This window comes from Aptenodytes forsteri, unplaced genomic scaffold, assembly GCF_000699145.1.
Source record: "Aptenodytes forsteri isolate BGI_AS27 unplaced genomic scaffold, ASM69914v1 Scaffold13, whole genome shotgun sequence".
NCBI lineage: Eukaryota > Metazoa > Chordata > Aves > Sphenisciformes > Spheniscidae > Aptenodytes > Aptenodytes forsteri.
The window spans coordinates 871,971-879,338 of NW_008794543.1; positions in this window are offsets into that span (position 1 = coordinate 871,971).

A 7,368-nucleotide genomic window follows, 5' to 3' on the forward strand; every position below is an offset into this window, starting at 1 on the left:
TCGCTAACAGTTTCTTTGTCTTGTAGAAACCAGTATAACTGGATGCCAGCACAACTGGCTGAAAGAAATTTAGTAAAAGATTCTCATATTTATCATCAAGGTAGTTCTGAATTAAACTGAGGTATTGTCCTGCTAATAAAAATAATTTGAAGTTTAATGTCCAGTAATTCTATTCTACTAAGAATTAGACACTGTAATCCAGACTTTCAAATAGGGATAACATGAATAGATCCCCTGGATATTTTTGAAGAAGTTCTAGATCTGTTGCTACCGCTAAAAATCTTAAACAGCTTAAAGCTACATGATAGTGGAGAGGAAAAAAAAAAACACCTTATCAAAGATCCAGCTAAAAACATATTTGTGAAAGTTCACACAACAGCGATCAAGTATATATGAGAAAAGACAGCTCAATTTTCCTACAAAAATTGCTTCATTACAGAAGAACAATAGCACAAACAAAAAGAAAACCGTTTCCCAAAGAGTGAGCCTCACGCAGTAGATGATAACATTTTTCTTCATATCAAGACTTTCTCTTCCTAGTCGACAGACATTTCAGATCGCTTCTTCCAATTATAGTACCCCAGTGAGAAGCACCAAGTAATTTCAGAGAGAGCTTCAGCTTGTCTTCCCATTCCCCTCACTGAAATGTATCCACCTGGTTAGCAATACATCTGTGTAACTGAATTGCTCAACAGAGCATCAAGGACCAAGCTGAAGCAAGTCATACCGGGCATGGAAATGCCTTTTACTTTAAAAAGTTATTGTGACAGTTATTCCTTGGTGCCACAAGGAAGCCGTAAAGCTCTCCTGCCTCCTTGCATTCATCAGCGTGCTGCAACACTAAGCTTGGCCCGGCTGCCCAGCCTGCTCTCTCCTTTCACCTCCGTGAGCATTCAGGTTGCATATGGCAATGCTACCTCCCTCTCGTGATCCTAGTTACACTAGCACCCATTTTAAAAATCCACTTTATTTTGGAGTTGTAGGCTTCCCCTCTACCAACTCTGAAAATTTTTTGCCAAATTCTGAAGTTGCTTAAAATCTGTTAGCTATTAGTTCATAAAAATTGCATCCCTAAAGGTCACATTCTGCTCATAGCATTCATTAAAGCTTTTCTTTTAAAGTGCCTGCTCTTGCCGTGTTCTTAGGTAGCGCTTCTTAAATTCTTCTGTTGCAGTAGTGGATGGTATTAGCTGTTGACAAATGGGTTATTATTTGAAGTGTCAGATGAACTGAAAGAACAATTTTATAGTGAAAGCAGCAAATGCCCACCAAGTACAAAACTGCTTTTCAAGACATTGGACTTTTACAAAGTAAACCAATTCCTCTTGATAGAAATTATCACATTTTGGAACAGTATTTCTATGGAAAGTCTGCAAAGGAAAACATTGTGATCTGTCAAGGATGGTAAAACCAAAACTTTCCCAAATATTCCTATTTTTGCGCTATAAAATTTAAAAAGAAGGCAAAAGATGCAAAACCAATAAATTACTAGGCAATTATAAAACCTGCATGACATTGTGTGAAACATAACGGAAAATACTCTCTAAGAAGATAATTTTATGTTTTCTCTCTATTTGGAGTGAAACACCTGCAATGCCTTTATGCTGATTTTACTACCCGCAGGAACTCCTGAAATCACGCTGATAAGTTGTCTCAACAGGATTTTATTTAACAGACAAAACAAAATCTGACCGACTTCCCACTCCACACCACCAAAAAATGGTGCAAACCCCTTCTCTTTCAAGTCAGGCATTAGTTAGCCTGAGGTTTTCAAAGAGTACACCTCCGTCATAAAAAAAGCTTGTCTGTGCCCATCTCCTTCTGACAGCCTGCAGAGAGAGATGTCACTACCCTGTTTCCTAAAAAAGTCCTCGTGACCATCCTCTGGAAGATATTCCCCTCAGGGCATACATACTTCTTTCTGTAATATATGCTAAATCTGACGATCACTACAACCGTGGGAGCAAAACACAAAGAGAAGGCTTCTCTGCACACTTTCCACGTGCTATTGTGACTCTTCAAAAGCCAGGAGCCGTTGCAAAGTCACAAGGTCCACAAGTCACTCTGCGTACATGTGTACAACAACAACCAATAATTATCCATGCACTCAATCATGTGTCTTCTCTATTGATTAGCTATGGGATAAACACAATGACCACGATTATTCATATTTAGTAGGTGCTAAGTTAGGAGTAGCTGACTGAAGATGAAAATAGGATCGAGTGGAATGCCTGACAAATAAAACTAGTTGTACAAAATCTGTGGCTAATTAGTAGTTCTCCACTATTGCCCAGAATTTCCTGGTAGCAGTAAAACAAATTCAGATACCTCTTCTCTGCACTTTCTTTTCACTTAAGAAGCATCTCCAGCCCAACGCCAATGAACAATGGCTGTGATTCTTCCCAGCAGTGAGCCATGGCGAACCTGCACATCAGCTGATCGACTACATAATAAATGTACCCTCACTGAAGTACCAAGAAAGTTTCTGTGTTAATACACATCCTGACCGGGAGAGCACTGTACATCGAGGCTGCCCACCTGACAGCCTGAGTAGGCGCAGGCTGGTGTGGCACAAATCACTTGGCTACAGAATAAACCGAGCCAGCTCGTTGCAACAGAGGAGCCTGCAGGCAGCTCCCACGCCATACTGGTGGTTATGCCACCTGCATGGCCTTGCCTTTATCTAAAATTGCAGCAAAAAGTTCTCATGTGAACATCCTTTAGGATGAACATCCTTTAGGAACAGAGTTGTCTTCTTGTAAGGAAATTATATATAAGCTCGAATGACCAAAGGGGAGAGCTTCTCTCTGTGGACAGGATCTGCTCTGCGCAGCGTGCCATGAGAAAATCCATCTGGGATTTTCCCAATCTCTGCCCAATGCTGGACAAACACGGGGTGCTAAGCATCTGAAAGGACATAAGATTTACTCGCTATCTATATTCCTTTTCTTAGTTTGTCTTATTAAGGCAGTCATCTTATTAAGCCATTTGTTGTAACTGGAAAGGAGATCGAATTCCAAATGCATGCAGCAGGATGTAACACCGAAGTGTAAGTAAGCAAAGGAACATTCCTTTTGAACACACTCAAATTCTATGGTGGTGTAAATTTATTTTAAAAGATCATTAGAGACAAGAATGGCAGGTTAATTTAGCTCCTAGATTCCACGTGATGCCATGCAGTAAAGCTGTATCTCCCTGCTCTGGCACGGTTTCACTACAAACTAATTGAGACTGCAGTATGGCACATGTCATCTTGAAATCCTTCCCATTTCGTCTGGGAAATTAAAGAAAAATAAATTTAAAAGAAAATCAGAAGGAGATGAACTGCTTTTTCTTCTCATTTTTGTACCAAAGTACCAAACTTACAGTCTGACTAATTGATCTGTTTTGCTTCTCTGCTTACACAGATGAAATTGTTTCCGGAAGCTCGTTAGGAGGAGTAGCTGCCAGTAAGCCAAAGGAGGAAAGAGTCAGACAAGGTGACTGGCCTTACCTATCAGGAAAAAAAAGTGTGAAGTTCAATTTCATCTATGTAGAGCCACGCTTGCCCACACAATTCATTATTTAATAACAACACTTAATAATTAGTGTGAATTGAGTAGATTGTGCACTTCATGTACCTACGTAGACATGGAACGCTGACTGTACTGTCAAACTACTAGATCTGGTTCTTTTCATGAAAAAACACCAAGAGTTGTAAAATTAATATGTTTCACGACAACCTTCATGTTTGGAAGACATTCAGACACACAAGGCAGATTTCACAATAAATGCTTCTCTTTCTCAGGAGCTCTGAATTTTATTCCGAATATAGTATAAACTGATTGCGTGAAAACTTCACCGAAGACTTCTGTGTCTGTTCAATTCTCAGTAAAGCAAAGAAAATGATGCCCAACATCATGAAGTACTTCAGGATTTCTGGAGGACAACAGGAGAGCTAAGTGACTATACAACTCAACGACTGAATGGTGGACACTCCAAAATGGGTATGTTGTTCACAACTTCGTGCTGAATTTTAAAGCTGACAAAGTTTCAAGCCAGGTTTGTGCTACAGCTTGAACTTAGGTAACTTTGATGCATAATAGTTCAACTAGATTTATGGGAGTCAGGGTTATATTTCTTCTTGATACAGGAAAAATATGCTACCAATTTGTTTATTATTTAATAAAGATGATACATTTGGAGTTTTGAGGTTTTTAGTGCTCTTGACACATTAGGAACCAGAAACAATGTGGTTTCAAATAAGTGTTTACTGTAAACAAATAACAAATATCAGTTACAAGTTTCTAGGCATGAAGGTAATTGCAAGGCTCAAACCTTATTTGCAGGGAATTACTAGTCTATGTCTTTGCAAATCTCATGGCAAACTTACCACAGGGCTTTTCTGTGGATTGTTTGCACCTGCTAGCAGCAGACCCTTGAAACCTCGGGTAAACTGCTGGCACCCCCGGATGTAGCAGAGTGTCCCATAGTTTCCAGATGTGAGGAGGCCTACAGAGAACAAAGGATGGTGCCGATGGATCCTTTCTTGTGGGATACATTTCAACTTCATGAAGACACATGGTCATATTTAAAACAGATTACACGTTATCACCTTATGGGGCGTTAAGATTTCCTGATGGGATGACCTTAACCCTTTCAGTTCTCCGTAGCCCTCTATTTCCACGAATGCTGCTGCTGAACAGCATTTTGTTAGCCTTGCTAAACAACTCTCTGTGATCCAATCACTAAGAAGCTACTATGCGTGAACAGGTCTTAAATGATAGGAGATAAATATGGAGGGGAGCGGGATGCCTGTATGGGAAGGTATGAGTTTTGCTGAATGGTGGCTCAAGATTCAGTGCTACATAATGGCTTGTAACCTCCAGTTGTATCACACCTTGATATACTCGCTGTTATTATGCAGCAATTGTTAGTAACATTTGACACAGCCCCAAAAGACACCATTTAATTGTACAAATTCACATTTGCAGCTGGAAACAATGACATGCAAAAATGGTTTTGTATTTCTGGACATGTAAGTGCCTATTGTGCTATTTCAAGTTAATGTCACTGTGGTTTTAGTTGTTTCTTCTCCTTGGTTTTAATTATCTTTCCCTCTCCGGCCATCCAAGAACAAAAGACAAGGTAGAGGAATTAGCAACATGAAACTGTAATTATATTCCCTCAGGAAATACTGTCGCTAGTAGCTGTCTTTTAGTTTGTTTAGATCCCAAGCCATTTTGAACTATTAGAAAATGCAGACATCATTTGGTTATTTCTGTACAGGTTTTTTATGTAGCAGTACTTAATTTTAAAAATAATGGGGCTTTTCACTTTGCTTTAACCAAAGCAGTAGAATTACGTTTCCTGTGCATGCCATATTACAAGATAAGTAATAAAGACCTGAATCCTCAGGAGCTGTTACTTGAAATACTGGCTTCAATGACTGTTGTCCCTAAAGAAAGAAAAGTAATGTTAAATCATATTCCAGCTTCACAGCAATGCCAGTTTCTAAAAGCTGAGGGTCTGGCTGGAGATCTTTTAGAAACAGAGACTTTCTGTTTTGCCTTTTTGTCACCAATGTCAAACCAAGAACTTCCAGGTTCCTGGCTTAGTCCTGCAGATTACAACCAGGATAATGCAGAAGTCAATACTGATGTACTGAAGGTTTTTGCCTGAGATTGTAACCTAGAGGGCCATTTAGCCAGAAAACATACAATAGGCAACCTTTTCCTTAGCATGGCAGGAAATGAATGCTGGAGGCAAGATTGCTCATGGACGCTGTAACAGAGAGTCTGGGGCAGGGGACATGTCTTTTCCGGAATCCCTACAAAATAGCTTCCAAGTCTCTAACTATCTCTGCAGCACTGAGCAAGGGGACTCAAGAGTCCTGAGTTGAGTGATAAGCACCAGAGCCTGATTTTCTGGAATTTAATGTTATTTAATGTAAATATCTTCTACAGAAAGTAGTTAAAATCATTTCAAAATAATTTTTACAAAGAATTTCTTTTATTTGGGAAAGAAGTATTTTTTCTACTTCTTATTCCAGAAAGTTTTTGTTTTGGTTTGAAATTCAGAATTTCACAGGGAAGGGAACTCATGATAAATAACACCACCATGGATCAGAGCCATGGCCTATCAGGCGTACCAGTTAGTACAGCTGTCTTGTAATATTGTGAAAATGTTTATACTCTACATATAATTTCTTTTTATCCTGTTTTAAATGCCAGTAGCTACACAAGTTTAACTCCAGTGAGTTTTTCTTTCTCCAAAGCCATTCCTAACATACAAAGAGTACGGTAGCCACAGCACAGAGAATGCCATCAAATTTGCTGTAAGCGTCAGGTCATAGCCAGCAGGAAAATTGCCTTTGGTTGATGGGTGCAGTTACGCCACTGCAGAGCTACGTTGGAACAGCTCTGAATATGGAGGCAGAGTTTTCCAGGATTTCATTACCTTCATTCAATGCCATTAACCTACACAGAGCTCACTGAAGATCTTTGCCTTTAGGCAATTATAGGTTCATACAACAGAAGTGCATTACACAGCAGTCACGATGTTACACAATGATCACTCTTACACTAATTGCATTCAGTAATGATTTACATCACAGTAACTGTTAAGTCTGTGCTCCCAGTATTTCTTACCATAGGTGGAGAAGTGCATTTAATTCACAGGCTGATATATCTATATATCTATTTATCCAGGGTAAAATTAGAAAATGTTTCATGATGACCAATCCAGTTACCATAATCTTAAATGAAACATAACTTGCCTCCTCTAATACCTCAATTTCTAAATTTATCTTGTGTAGTTCAGCAAATGACATCCTATCTGTTAGAAACCCCATCTGTATTTTCTTCTATACAGTGTTATGCACATTGCATGTTCCTGATGCTGAACATATGCTCAAAAATGAGTCCAACAAAATTATGTTTGATGAACCATGTCACATTTTAATTACTTTTTCTAGAAGATCCTCTGTCAAAACAAGTATTACCATTAAGTAGAGTAAGATATTTTTTTAAGGAATAAACACACTGTTGGATATGGGTAGTGGTACTTCTCAGTCTGAGTGATTTTAGAGACTATTTTTTTACACTTTGCAGAGGATGAAATGATCCGGTCTCTAGAAATTACACACTCCAAAAGCTGAAAACAATCCAAGCTTATCATTATCTTCCTCTTCTTTTAAATGGTTAATTCCTTTAAACAGACGGTAATGAAACCATGGAAAAAATAGAAAACTTTAAAGGAACTACAGAGATAACCAGAAGAATTGTTAGGAGGTTTACAAGGAGAAGTTGTGTCTAATGAGGAAAGCTAGGCAATCAGCTAAATCAGTCAAACAAAATTTAAAAGGATGTAGTTTGTGATATAGGTATA